Source organism: Phyllostomus hastatus, unplaced genomic scaffold (genome assembly GCF_019186645.2).
Source record: "Phyllostomus hastatus isolate PE091 unplaced genomic scaffold, TTU_PhHast_1.1 phas_contig_38, whole genome shotgun sequence".
NCBI classification, from domain to species: Eukaryota; Metazoa; Chordata; class Mammalia; order Chiroptera; family Phyllostomidae; genus Phyllostomus; species Phyllostomus hastatus.
This window is the reverse complement of record NW_025333869.1, coordinates 30,492,784-30,508,524: the sequence shown is the minus strand read 5'-3', so window position 1 is coordinate 30,508,524 and position 15,741 is coordinate 30,492,784. Positions and strand designations below refer to the sequence as shown.

The 15,741-nt window shown below is 33.5% G+C and overlaps 1 non-coding gene across 1 annotated transcript; it reads left to right on the top strand.

Moving 5' to 3' along the window:
* The first annotated feature begins 567 nt into the window (after window positions 1-567).
* On the top strand, window positions 568-780 carry LOC123821215. Its single transcript, XR_006786071.1, has one exon. It is a non-coding gene; the product is annotated as a small nucleolar RNA U3 (small nucleolar RNA).
* Window positions 781-15,741: the final 14,961 nt, after the last annotated feature.

Below are 15,741 nucleotides of genomic sequence, written 5' to 3'. Positions count from 1 at the left end.
GTCTCCCTCCAGTTTCACATTTCTTCAGTGAATTTTCTCCACTGCCTCCTAAAAATTTGAAAATACAAATTGTGTCAAGAATCTTGCTTATTAAAGTCTATACTTTCAGGGATTCTTTCTTTCTTTTTTGAATTTTATTTTTATTTTATTTTAATTGTTGTTCAAGTACAGTTTTCTGCCTTTTACCCCCATCCCAGCCCACCCACCCAGCCCTCCCCACCTCCCTCCCATTTTCATCCCACCCCCCTAGTTTTTGTCCATGTGTCCTTTATACTTGTTCCTGTAAACCCTTCCCCTTTTACCTTGAAATTCCCTCCCCTCTCTCCTCTGGTCACTGTCAGCCTATTCTCAATTTCAGTGTCTTTGGTTATATTTTGTTTGTTTGTTTTGTTGATTAGGTTCCTGTTAAAGGTCAGATCATATGGTATTTGTCTTTCACCACCCGGTTTATTTTGCTTAGCATAATGCTTTCCAGTTCCATCCATGCTGTGGCAAAGAGTAGGAGCTCCTTCTTTCTTTCTGCTGCATAGAATTCCATTGTGTGAACATACCATAGTTTTGGGATCCATTCATTTACTGATGGGCACATTTCTATAGTTCATCACTAGAAAGGTTTCTCTGAACGTGTAGAGCACCCAAAACCAGAAGGAGGAGGCGCAATATTCTCTCCTAAGCATGAAGCTGGCTTTTGATGCTGTTTTTGCAGTTGCCAATAGCCATTGATGATTGTTCTTCTCTTCCTTTGGAAGAGTAAGAGGGAGAGAAGGAAGTCTGAGTGGTAAAAAAAAAATCTTGCTTATTAAAGATTCATTGATAGATCCTCATTGCCTTCAAGATAAATAAAAACTTTGAGCTTGTCACTTAAAATTCTTCCTGATGTGATCTTGTTTCTCACTACTTGCCTCTGTACACACTGTACTTTTTCCATCCAAAACAAACCGTGGGTCGCAGAACGCCAAATTGGTAAAACTGAACTGGCAGACAGCAGATCAGCAATGGCCAAGGACCTGGCTGGTAGGAGGAGTTTGATGAGAAAAGTGCAGGAGGAAAATTTTGAGGTAATGGCTATGTTCATTCATAATTTTGTCAGTGGTTACATGACTATACCTTTGTAAAGCTCACCAAATTTTATACCTAATTTTGCTAATTTATAATGTATTTATTTATACTTCTTGAAAACTGAAAATAAAATTTCAATGAAATATATAATTAGAACTTGAAAATTAGTATAAAAATTAATGTATATTAAAATAATATGTTTTGCCATATGTAAATTTTCAGGCATATCTCTATCAGAAGATATATATGTCTCTACAAATATTCAAAATTATCTCTGAATCAGTATCCCCTGTGAAATCTAGTGGAATAAATCATTTAGTACTTTGCAGTGTAGATAGATTTGAGGAAAATAAGCCGCTTTTGAATGTCAGTGAGAAGGCAGACAGAGAAATGATAATGGTCTAAACTGTATTAAAATGTTTGGAGATGGAGAAAAGAGCTTATTCAGAACATAAAGCTTGTAACCATAACATCTTTGTTAGCAAGTGAACATCACAAAATCATTTCTTTATAAAGCAGTGATAACATATTTCTAAATGTATTTACCATTATAATATTGTCACTAAGCATACATTAAAAATGCAGGCAGATATTAATGCAGTGCAGGCTCTATAATTGCTCCTGATCTCACTAATGATATGTTATTTAATTCATTATTTTCATAAAGTTCTGTCAAATGTATATATGGGTACATATATACACATATGTGTACATGTCAACTAAATGCATGTATGTTTATATATATAACAAAATGCATAAATTATTGTGTTATATATGTATATCAGTCACCAAAAATCAAGAGTCGTGTGATCCAACACAAATAACTTGCATATTTTTATTAAAATTATTTACTTTTTAGATGAAAAAATGTCTGTCTTTATTGTCAGCTTCATATATTTGCCTCATATATACACAGCAGTAAAGAGTCTCTTATCTCAATAAATTATTATTTACAAATCTGTATTAGTAGAATACATTTACCAAAATATAGAAATGTTTTAGAAAATTTAAATGACAATAGGAATTAAAACCAGATATTTGTATTTTATATTATTTAAAAATTACTATTGTTTACTAAAATGTGAAGTTTGTATAAAAGTAGCAAATGGTGTTTGGAAACTATCTGCAAATAACATCATTAATTCCCATAAATGTCTAATCTCTGAATTCACTTTAGATATATAACAAATAGATTGGAGAAACTATTGAAGTGTTAAAGAGAAACCCACAGGACCAAAATGGCACCATTTGTGCCAAATCCTAGATTTAATACCTGATGCATAATTGCTGTTTCTTCCTCTTCCAGAAATATAATGTACATCAACTACTTTGAACTTTTCTGGTCAACAGCAATGAGTTAATCCATCAAATCGGCCCTCTCCATCCCACATAAGGAGAGGAGGTAGTCTGCAGTATTAAAAACCTTGCCATTCCCTTCCCCTCAAAAGGAGATACCCTGGTCTAAAAATAATCTTTTTTTTTAACTTTTGTTAATAGTTCTCTTTCTCACCCCTCTTCCTATAAAAAGCTTCCATTTTGTACAACCCTTCAGAGTATCCTTCTAGTTGCTAGATGGGATGCTACCCGACTCATGAATTGCTTAATAATGCCAACTGGCTCTTCGAATTTACTCAGTTGAATTTTGTTTTTAACAGAGATTGTATTTGAGTTGACATTCCCATTTGATTGTTTGCAAAGATAGCTCCAACAATGCATGTAATCTTGCAAAAGCTTCAGCAATGTATACAATGTTACTCTAATTCTTATCCCATTGGTAAGTAGAGTCTGTTTCCCTAACCTTGAATGTGGGCTGGCTGTTAGCTTGCTTTAGAAAGTAGAATGCAGAGGAAGTTGGACTGTGGAGGCTAGATTTAAAGAGGGCTTGCAGGTTCCATTGTGTCCCTCTTGTAATCATGAGCCCACCATGCTATAGAGAAGCCCCGTCTAAACTCTCGGAGAATGAGGGGCCATGTGGAGAAAAATTGAGGCCACATGAGGGAGTCTGGGAGAATTTATCAGAGAAACCCACCAGGGAATCTGCAGAATTATGAAAGTAATTCTTGTTGCCCTAAGCAGATTTTGTGTGGCTTATTATATCAAAATAGATGATGAGAATACTCTAAATCAAAAGTAGGGCACTGCCATTACAGAAACCTAAAACATACAGCATTGACTTTGATATTAGGTAGGAATGGAGGTGGTAGGGTGGCAAAAAGGTTGTCAGTGGAGGCAGGAAGGACAATAAGAAAGTTGCTGTTGGAGGTAATAGAAAAGGAGACCCATGCTGTACAGAGGCAGAAAAATGGTAAAAATATCATCAGTGTTAACTGAGATTACAAAATGTACATCAGGAATTTGTATGCTTGTTTAAAAGGAATTTCAGGCAGATTGTTGATATGTCAACTGTTTTGGGTCTTGCTTTCTCTTAAAACTGCGTATTACAAGGCATGATAAACAAAGAAAATGTTTACTTTACCATTAGAATTTTAAAAGAAATATGGAAGTTTTGAGTCTAAGACAAAATTGTTAGAAATAAGAAATCTTTTTTAACTCATGTGTTTTGAGGTATTGCACAGAGAAAGAAAATTTCCACAGCATTAACAACAGAAGACAATGGATTTGTCAAGTAAAATCATTTAACTTAAGATTTTTAGAAAGTTGAGTAAAATGTTGCTGTGTTATTTGCATTAGCTGGACCCATATGAAGTTGCATAGACTCAACAAATTTTCCCCCACAAAAAGGGTAATTTCACATGGTACAACCTCAAAGTTTTCCTTACTTTCCTTACTTTCTTCAGCAATCTAGTTCATGTTAGTTTGCTACTCTTCCTTCTTTCCTTTAATTCACTTAACAAACATTTAGTCAGGACCTTTAATGAAAAGTACTGGGATAATAGAAAAATGCATTATGTTCAATGTCCCCCTTAAGATATTTATAGTACAGTAAAATGTAATAATTTTATGGAAGTATCTATTAAATTTGTAACATATTTCATAATATACAAAGAATTTCTTAAATATTTCAGTGTAATTTTTATGTTGTCACTCTGAGGTAGATGGGGAAAACAAAGCACAATGTTTCACAGCACTTCTGATCTTGTATACATTTTTCTACTATAACTTAGAGAAGCATAATTTACTGGGTTCTGTTTCCCCATCTGAAATTTACATTCCCTCCAAATTAAAATTGTAATATTTCCTTTTTAAGCTTTATAAGTATTAAGGAAAATAATGTATTTAAAAACTTATTTTCAAACCTAGCTAATGTTAAGTCCTTAAATCTTAGGCAGAACAAAGTGTCAGCCAGTTATTATTGTCAGTATTAATATATTAGTATTGTTTTACTTTTATCACCATTTCACTGACAAGCAAAACAGAACCCAGTGAATTTAATTGAAAGTCAGTCATATGGTGGTAAATCCATGTTTAAAAACCAAATCTTTTCACTACCAGCCCAGTCTTTCCATCTGCCATGAGAATCATCCTGGCCTTTTGACAACTTTAGTTAAATATTGCCCTCAGGTATATCATCTCTACAAGAAATTCCTTAAATTTTCCTGTGTGTCAGATTTTCTAATATTTGCCTCTTTAATTTTAAAGTACATTTAAATCGAGAAAAACCTGAATAGTTTTCCCCTTATTGACTTTTAAATGAAAATTACATTTTTGATAGAAAAAATATTAATTCAGGTTTTATCGGTTCTTTTAGATACTTTTTGAGAAGGAGAGATGAATAGTGAGTTTAGACATAGCAGTTTTTTTCATATTCATGTTATGCGATACTAGCGGTGGTACAGTATCTGCTTCTGTCAGGCACAAGACGTTCCCGAAGACTGACCCGACAGTATGAGATCACACTGATATGAGTGTGTGTCTGAATTTAGCCAAGTTGAGAACATAATTTGGTCTCATCACAGATTACAGCTCTGATTTTATTGAATTCCAAAGAAAAATATTTTAAAATAAATGCCTAATATAAATTTCCTGAGATAAATTTGGTATTTTAGCCTGTTGAAACTAAAGGCACCACAGGGTTTATGGCCTTTTTTTCTAGTTTTATTATAAAACCCTAAAATCCAACTAGAAGTATATGGTAATAATATGTTGAAATTCTATATGTTGTAGTGGTTTGGCATGATTCTGTTACCAAAGGATAAAAACAGGAAAAGGGAGAACTGATTCTTTTATAGTATTTTCCTCACAGCTGTTTGCTCTCTTTGCAATTTCATCTCTACCCAATTCATTCCAGTACTTTAATCTTCTTGCATGTTGAAGTTAATTACTTTTAAATTTTCCTCTACCTTAAAATTGAGGAGATTCACTAGCATTACTACATTTACCAGCCCTGTATTTCAAACCATTTTAGTGGTTTCTAATCTCAACTGATTTAAATCTAATCTTCTGTTACTGACTTTCAAAACCACCCATGCATATTCTACTCTTACCTAATCAGTTTTATTTTTAACTCCTCCAAAATGTATCATATGCTTGGCTATCACCAGTGTCTATGACATAAATGGTTTACCATTTTCATCTTAGGCCTGTGTGGTGACGCCTTCATTCACATTACCTTGCCCTTAAATCCCTTCTACCAGTAGGCCCATTCTGAACAGTGCCCTCAAGATCCATGTTATGTATGCATTTGGTACTTGAAAAAAATTCTTGGTAATTGATTGATTGAATCAGCAATTAACTATCTGTATGAAAATGAAATCCTAATAAGAATATTCAATTAAGCATGGTGCCAGGAGTTTTATATTTAACTTTGGGTTTATTAATTTGAAATGACTTAATTTGTGAATGACTAATGTTTCCATTTTTCAAATATTACAAATGATATTTAATTGGCTTGAGCCTAAGAATATACAATTAAGTATGTTATTGGAAACATTTATTCGGCCACTTATATGTGGGCATCCTCAGGATCACAGCAAGCTTGGGTGGAAACCACGTAAAAAATGAGTCTTATTATCTCACATCATATTGTGTTATTACATGTATTTACTTCCTTATCACTTTCCCTAAGACATTTATTCTTCAGTCGTTTTATTACTTTAAAATTATCACACTTGCCTTAATCTCTTTCATGTAATTTTTCTTCTGATTTCAGTTATTAACACTTTTATATTAGACATGTTTACCTTTGACTTTATATCTTCAACCACCCTAACATCTATTCAAGTCAGAGAACATGATATTCGGACTTACATCAAAGAAATAATTATATCTTTTATCTTTGATTTTTATTTAAAATAAAAAACATTCTTATTTTATTACATATCTTTCTCTACATTTGTTTTTTCTCCCTGCATATAAATACATTCAAATTTTTTACATCCACAAAATATGCCATTTTAACATTAAATTACTTCTAATATTATTACATATTTCTCAAAAAACTTGTGAGTGCAAAGTCTACACTGTAAGTACTTCTTAATCATTTGTTAATTGTAGCATAAATTTTGACCTCATCAGCTTACTAAAAATATTCTTATTAAATTTATGTTATAGATATTCAATAAGCATTTTTTGGATTTCTGTGTTCTTTATTTAGTGGAAAAAATTGAATTCCTCTTTTGCTATGCATCATATAAGAGTTAACATCCTGAAAGATTCTATATTTTAAATTCTTATCATCCTATATTCTTCCTGGGAATTGATTGATGTCTAAGGAACAACCACATTCCATATTTATAATAGCCAAATAAATTTCATCTCACTTGCAATTGATTAGGTAGATTTTATTTCACTTACCTTGAAAATCAATATACATTCCAAATCTTTAATAGCTGTTCAGTCTGTCAAGTTCTAAGTATCTAGTATCTACTTTAGCACTCTATATGTTCAACTATATCTTGTTTGAAACTTTGTAATAGTCTTTTCATCATACTCTTTACTTCTCTAGTTTCGCCTTCCTTCTATCTGCCCTTCTTCACCATGAGTGAAATGCTTCTCACACCCAACTATGCTCTCTCTTCAAAGTTCTTCAGTTTCTCCCCTTTCCCTTCAGTTGAAAATCTAAATTATTGTGTTTGCATTGAAAGCCCTTCAAATTCTGATCCTAGTGTTTTACCAGCTTAATCTCTTCTGGTCTGGCTTCCCAAATTATCATTTTATACTATGCAGATCCCAACTATACTTTGCTGTTTTATGCTTCTGTGCTTCTGCTGAAATGCTATTCTTTTTGGCACAGTGGTGCCTGAGACTCCATAACCATTCCTTCCCCTACATTTCCCTATTCTTTGTTTTAGCCCTTAATGCCAAAAAAAATAACGTTATAAGATTATATTATATTTTATGTTCATATACTTTTATTTCCTATAAAATGTACTCTTTGAGTCCAAATAATATGTTTTCATGGAATGTTATTAATGATATTGCATACAATGATTTGTTTTCATCAACAAATACTAAAAGTATAATCATTATGAAGAAGAATGATCTCTATATTCTTTAATTCTAAGAATGAATCCCCACAAAATGCTCAAAATATTTGAGAAATGAGCATGTTAGAAATAAGCCTGAGTTCAGAAACAAGGAACCTGGGTAAGAAAATCAAGTTTCTAGAAAATTGGTTATTCTCTCTCAACCTTGGTTTCTTCCTCTGGAAAATGATGGATTTGTACTAAATTTTCAAGAATTATTAGTATTTCTATTTAAAATGAGAGCACATCTCTATGTAATTATAACTTTAACCCAAAATATTAATTTATAAAGAACCTTAAAATATTCTCAATAGTTCTCAATTTTTATATTTTTATAAGAATTTTTTCATTCAGTGAGAATTATGAATTTTTAAATAAGAATGACATAATTGGTTGTACATATGGTTCTACCACAATTACTTTTTTATAAAAATAAAGTCATGAGATAACAGACACTGGATGATACATGTTCCATTTTAGAACAAAGAAAGCATTCAGGACTGACTTTATTTTTTATGGCTCTGCAAAGGTCAAAAATATTCAGAATTATCTTTAACATTTTTAACCTGATATCATCCTTTTTCATATACCATGGAATTGCCTATCCATGAAGTTACATGATCCATCCAATTAGCCTGATAAAAGGATTCAGATTCTATTCATCATCTGGGTTCCATTTGATTGTCTTTTTGAACCTTGTGTGTTCTTCACATTTCAACCAATGTGAGTCATGAGTCTAATGACAAAACAAAAATGATGAAAGAATAACAAGGGGCTTACAGGCTAAGCATATTGGATTTAAAGAATAATTATTGTGTCACTCATACTTTTGTTACATTTTTCTAGCAGTCACTAGAACACATTCTGTCATATGCATATATTCACCCTAATATCAGACTGAAATGCATGATTTTTTAAAAATAACTGTAACACCTGTTGAAATCATGTAAATATATTTCACTCAAAATACTTAAAACTATATTCATCAGATATAATAGTCTTCTGCCTGGCTTTGCTCTCTGTCACCAAGCATTACTAGTTTGCCTACTTCAATGAATAATCAAAGCAATATTCTTCTCAACTAACAGTAGCAAACAATATAAGGTAGTATAAATAGAAAAAATAATTTGCGAAAGAATAAATGAAACAGAAGTTTTAACTATCGAAATAGAATTTTATTAAGGATTCTTCTCTAAGTGTAGACCAGACTGAACCCAGATGTTAGAAGAAATAAGCCTGAGTTGAGAAACAGGGGCTTGGGTCCGTCATGTCTTTCACTACTAACTCCTGTGCAACTTCTAGACAATCACTTACACTTTCTGAACATTGGCTTCCTCCTCCAAAAAGTTATAGTTCAAGATTGCAGTCAATAGTCAGAAAAATGGGAAAAGGAAATAAATATATAGGGTGGGCAAAAAGTTGGTTTACAGTGTGAGTACACAAAACAATTTATTCTTGTATTTTTTTATTAATTATTGTTATTTCCTATATAAACAACTGTAAACCTACTCTTGCCTCACCCTGTATAAGAAAACACTGAACTGACACGTATTTATATAACAATTTTACCTTTCAGGAATTAAGAGAAATATGTCAGTGAGGTAGGAACAGGGAAAAATAGCCATGATCTCCTCATATTCAAATAGGAGCCTTTCATATTCACTCTTCCCAGGCAATTTTAGGGTGCATTCATGGCAGTACTGATATACAAGAAATTTTTAACAATGGAGAAAGTGATAACAATGTCCCAGATACCTGGAACACACTATGGAGTGTCCAGTAAAGAATGAGAAGTTATAGAATGACTGTTGACCAAATGAATGAACATATACATTTTTATGAGTATGATGTTTTATAAAGTTTTAAAATAATTTCTCTCATGAAACTCATATTCTTAAAACTTGATATAATTATGAGGGAAGTTAAACAATCTTTCTAGGAAGAGGTCTGAAGCACAACAGAGTCATAGCAAAGGTCAGAATTGAAGTGGGATCCAGAGGACGAAGAGAAAGTCTGTTCTAGTGTTTAGACTCAGGTTTCCATAGGGAAAGATCATAGTGTGTGTATGTCCTGTGCCTGGCTTAATATCTGCTGTTTGCTACTAATGTAAACATTGTTACTCTAGAGTACAATAGTGCTTACATATTCCCCATAGTGCATAGATTCTAAGGGTTTATTGTGAAATGGGGTGTTTTCTCTTGATCTTTCACCAAAGGTTTTACTTAGGTCTTCCCCAAATATATCATCAATAGATAAACAGAATAAAGCACTTATATAGATCCCACCCATGACTTTGGGAAAATGTAAAAAATTAAGTTGAACAAAATGATAGTGCAAGTTATCCAGAATGAACTTCTTTATTGTTAAGGAAATCCAGGGTGGTTAACAGTAAAATCATACCAATTTTTCTGGAAAAACAGATAACAGACAACTTTAATTGCAGCAGTGTGCAGAAGAGCACTTCCAATTTTGATCAAGGCCCCCACCCATTCCATCCTTAACACTTTTAAAAAAGGTTTTATTTAGTTATTTTTCAGAGAGGGGAAGGGAGAAGAAAGAGAGGGAGAGAAACATCAATGTATGGTTGCCTCTTGTGCACCCCCTACTGGAGACCTAGCTCCAAACCCAGGCATGTGTCCTAGACAGGGAATCAAATCTGTGACCCTTTGATTCCCAGGCTGGACTCAACCACTGAGCCACACCAGCCATGGACATCCTTAATACTTTTTTACTTTAATGTCCCCATTTGGAATATTAGAGAATTAAGTAAGAAACTAAGTATCTTTCCTTCTCTGAATTGTATATAAGATTTTTATAAATCTTTAAATTTGCACTTCTTTTGTCAGTTAAAAAATGAAACATTAGCATACTCAGAAAAAGTAGAGACATTTAAAAATAATCACATGTGGATTTAACCTGATCTCAATCACTCCATTCTGCACCCAATTTTAACCAGTTTTCTTTCTTTTTCTAAGGGATATATATTCCTCTTGCAGTAAAGTTTTCTTAAAGGCAGGTGCAAATTAATCCACTACTTAAGCAAATTTTGGAATTTCTCATTATGGATTTCAAATCACTGTTAATTTGCATGGGGAGTAATCTGCATTTCATTTTGCTATTAGCAATATAGAAGGTGCATACTCTATATTCTGAACTTGAATAAAATCTCCCAGAGCCAAATTGAATCTTCAAATTATATGTTGTCTTTCTTATCTTCCCTTTAGAGATCAGGGCTAGGAGCAGTGATTTGCCTAAAGTCACAGAGTTTGTTAGTGATCATTTCTAGATTAGGACCCAGGTCTTAATCTTATCTCACTATTTAATGTGCTTGTAATTACCCAATGTGTCTACTCAATTTTAGTTTGCCAGCTGCAAGCATACAGTAGGAATACATACACATAAAATTTATGGCAAAAGTAAAACCAATAAATTTTGAACATCTGTTCTCAAGCTAGTGTGGAAAAGAAATTGCTACTTAGAAGTGTAGTGTTACTACTTAATGCATGCTTCACTTTGCCACTTAGTGAAAATATTCTTACCCTTTTACTGCTAGTTCCTGGACTTAATATTATTAATTCCCCAGCTATAAACTGACTTTTGCTATTTGGCTGAAATGACAGAATATAGAAATTGGTTCAGAGTGTATCAAATGTTCTGGGTGGCCAATATAGATTCTTTAAAAAAAAAACAACACATATTTTATTTATTTATTTTTGGAAAGGAGGGAGGAGGGGAAGAAAGAGAAGGAGAGAAACAGCAATGCGTGGTTGCCTTTTGCATGCCCCCAAATGGGGACTCGGCCTACAGCCCAGGCATGTGCCCTGACTGAATCAAGCCAGTGACCCTTTGGTTCTCAGGCTGGTACTCAATCCACTGAGCCATACCAGTCAGGGCCAATCTAGATTCTTATCATTCAGTTGATGTATCTATTCCTAGTCTGCTGCAACTTTATATCCCCCAGAGGCTTAAGCATAGAAGATGGAAACTGTCTCAGTGGAGATGCCTGAGAAGCTGTGGTCTCTTCCCACTTACTGATCTTTAGCTAATCATGTAAGCACTTACTCACCTTGTCTCTGGGTAAGACAACATTTGTCTTGCATCTCCAGATTCTCACTTAGGACCATACTTTGGCTAATATTTTTTTGCACCATACTTTATTTACCTTTTCTTCAAAATTAGCATGCTTTACTCATTTTCTTTTTCAAAAGAACTGTCCAATAAATCATCTACTCAGAAATTCCCGTCTCAGACTTTAGTTTTAAGTAACCTGGGTTTCAGATGGTGACATGTGACATCAATCCAGTGCCGGAGGAACATAAAGGCTTCCATGCATTCAAAATGACTAGAAACAACAAAACCTAAACTGATTAGACTGAATCAATTCATCCTCTCTGTCCTGGCAGAAGAAGGTATATGTCTATTTTTAGATGTAAATTTTGTATGCTTTATTTTCAATTTTCTTCTTTACATGACAACTGGTATTCAATATAAAAATATAAGAAACCCAAAAGGCAAGACATTTTAAAATAACATTTAAAAAATGCAAAATGCGACTGAGAGATAACATAGACATTGGAGTTATCAGAGAGGAACTGTGCAATAACAATTACCAATATGTTAAGTAGTTTACAGAAATAGTTGGGCAGTTGTGCATGAAAAGATGAGGCATATTTGAGAACGACGGAAATTATTAATTAGGGTCACATAAAGTTCTAGGAAAAAACACTATTAGAGATAAAGAATAAATCATCAGCATGCACAGCAGATGAAAAGTGAACTTGAAGATAAGTAAATAGAAATTACCTACACATAAACACAAAGGGAAAAAGAGTAAAAGAAAAAATGAAAGACTAGAACATCCAAGAGTTATGGGACACTATCAAACAGTATGGCATTTGTGCAATTTGAGTTCTAGAATGACAAAAATAAAGGAAGGAAGGAAGGAAGGAAGGAAGGAAGGAAGGAAGGAAGGAAGGAAGGAAAAGCAGAAGGGAAAGGACACAGAAGATCTAAGAAGAACTCTAGGTAACATTAAAAAACAACAATAACAAAAAATCCCAGCAAACTCTTTTTACTGAGTGTTGGTTTTGAAATGTCCTATTTTCAGCATTTTTTCTGTCTTTCTAAAAACCTAACTCTGCATTGTGTCTGTGGTGGTCCTGAGTGGGAGAAGTTTTTCCACCCCTCCCCAAATGGTAGCAGATCTCCTAAGTCTAAGGTTTTCCTTCCTGTTGCTTATAGGCAAATGGGTTCCCTTCTACCTTTCCTAGGAGCAATAGTGTGTGCTTGCCCCCTGAGAACCATAGCGTGTCCTGTCCTCCCAACAGTTAAAGGCTTTCTTTCATATGAAAAAAGTTTTTCCAGACATGAGTAGTATTTTTTTTTCTGATTTCTAGGAATAATCAATAACCTCTCACATTCTGTGCCACCAAACAACTCTTCCAAGTCTCCTATTTTCCTTGCAGTCTCTCCTGTGAGCACCTAGTGGGAGTCCATGATAAAGAATTTGCAAGTGACTGGACTGCCCTTGTGTTTGAGGTTCATGGTTTCTTTTTAAAGATGATGTGCTGGTTCAATATCAGCCTTTAATGATTTATTGACATCATAGTAGAACTCTTATCTGCGTATATGGCCAGATCTCTTTCATGTTCTGACAAATGTGAAACAATTTCTTGTTTTCATATGCTGTTGGAGAAACTTGTCACTGTTAAGAATTCAGTTAGCTTTATTGACTTGAATCTTTGACTCTCTGACGGAATTAAGAAAATTCATGGTTTTTGGATATTTTCCCAGTGTTACTTGTTGTAGAATACATGTGATATTGTCTTACTGCTCTCTACATCCTAAATGAAAGTAAAACTGACAACACTCACTTTAAATAATAAAAGAGGTTTATTTCCTGGGACATTGCAAGCTCAAATGCTCAATCTTCTTTCATGCCACTTCAGGAAGGGAGTTTCTCTTACACATTGCTACTCAGGTTCCCTCTTCTCCATGTGGTCTATAGAATAATGACTGAGGACCATTTATTAGGTCTGTCTTGCATTTATTAATACTTTTCTTCCACTGGACTATAAGAAATTAAAATTGTAAGACTACGTGTTTAAATGTGTGGTTGTGTATTAGAAAAGGACAAATACATGTTGAAGAAATATGGAGCTTCCTTTTGTGGTGGGAACTTAAAATTGGACTATTGTCATTTAACACTGGGCAGCAGTATGTAGAAGTGGAAGGGGAACTATGAAGATATTCTGAAGATTTGAATTTTTAAATTCTCACCCTGCAATATGGGAAATTCACTCAATTTTTATATTACAACATCTATATATACATATTTTCAAGATTTATATGATAATCACATAGGCTAATATTTTAGTCTTAACTCTTGTCTTCTACCTTTTGCTTAGAGCACTGCTAATAAAGTGATATAATAAAGAAGTGATATAAAACTTCCAGACCTGGTTGAAAATCATTAAGAAATTTATTTGAAATAAGGAATGAAAATACTGTTTTTGAAATTAATTTTATGTGTAGGTGTGAATGACTTTATAAATTATTAAAGACTTTAAAGCTATTTATTGGAATAAAATTCACTGTCTGTAGAAAAACTCATTATTTGACCTCATTTTCAGTTAGGTTCAAGTAAGAAATGTAAAGTAAAATAAAAAGTTATTTATAATATGCAACTAAAAGTTTGTAATCTGCAAAATAATTCAATTTTCTGCTCAGCTTGTATTCCATTCTGCACAATAGGATTTTAATACATACTTTCTACAAAGTACCTAAATGGCAGAAAAATAAAACTATCAGCTAACCTATCACTGAATTATTATAAAAATATCAAAGAAAAAATATCAGATAATTAAGACACAGTTTAAACTGACATGCTACAACTCTGTTTAATTGATTAATATTCTATTAAATTCTTTAATGACGTGAGGGGTTTTATGTTGTGGGAGGCAAGAAAAACATTCTCTTCCCTGGGAAATAAAACTCTAATTTGAAAAGTATAAGAAACACTGAAAGGCTAGATTTCTGTAAATTTCACAGTGGCTATTGATCAGTAAGAATTTGAGGAACTTTAGGAAACAGGGTAGTCAAAACCCATCTGGCTCAGAGAAAGCCAGGAATCACCTCAGCTTCCAGCCACAGGTATCTGCCCTGAGCACCTCAACCCCCAATGCTTTGATGAGAAGATAACCTAAAACTCCCTCTCAGAAAGTGAAAAAACAAACCCTTCATGAGTTCAGGATTTTCCCTCTAAATTCCCTCAAGTTCTCAGTCCATAAGACAATAGTAAAACTGTCAATGGTATTGACTTTTTTGGAAACAAATTATTCTAATAGAAGGCATTTTATAGATAGAGTGGGGTCTTTTAACTCTCTCAAATTTGTGTAGATTCTGAAGTGGTATTTTAGAGCCTAAATGTGCTACAGAATGCTCTGTACTATTTAATTCAAAGGGACAGGATAAGGACAAAGGGAAAACAGTGGTTTTGAATATAAATTGTATAAGAGACTAACCTGACTTTAGCTTTATGTAGACACTCATCATGTCTATATTTTGGTAGCACTACACATGAACTTGTATGTCCAGGTCAACTTGAGAGGAGGCTGAGTCTCAGTAGTATTCCCTCCTATGCTAACACCCTGACCATGAAGGCTGCCCTTAACTTTCCCTCAACGTGACTAAACTTTAGACAGATTTATTTCTGACCATAGGGTCTTAATCTTCCTTCTCTTAAAGAACTTACTTTAAAAAGTTTGCAATTGTTACTATTTCCCTTGTCTTTTCAAAAGTAAATCTTTTCCAGTCTCTTGCTAGTTTTAAACCCAGGAACATCTTTCTCAGTGACCTAGGAGCCATCTTTTAGAAATGTAATCATCAAGAAAGATAGGGTTCCTATCTCCCAGGCTCTGTGGGAGAGTAGGAGCCTGATTTCTACAAATACTAATCAGCAAACACAGAGGGCCTAATCACATTGACTAACCTCCCTCCTGTCTTTTAGTTGTTTTTATAACTTACCCCAAACCTTAGAAACTCTCCTGTGTTTTGTTTCAGCAAACTTGAATTCGATCTCTTTCCCTTATTGTGATAATCTTGACCCCTACAGCCACAGTCTTGAATAAAGTCTTCTTCACCTGTTTAACTTGCACAGTACTTTTCTTTCACAACTCCAAAGTGGAAAAAGTACTATACATGTTAAATTCCACTTCCTATTGAAAAATAAAACCCCCGAAAAAAAAAGTGATATGTA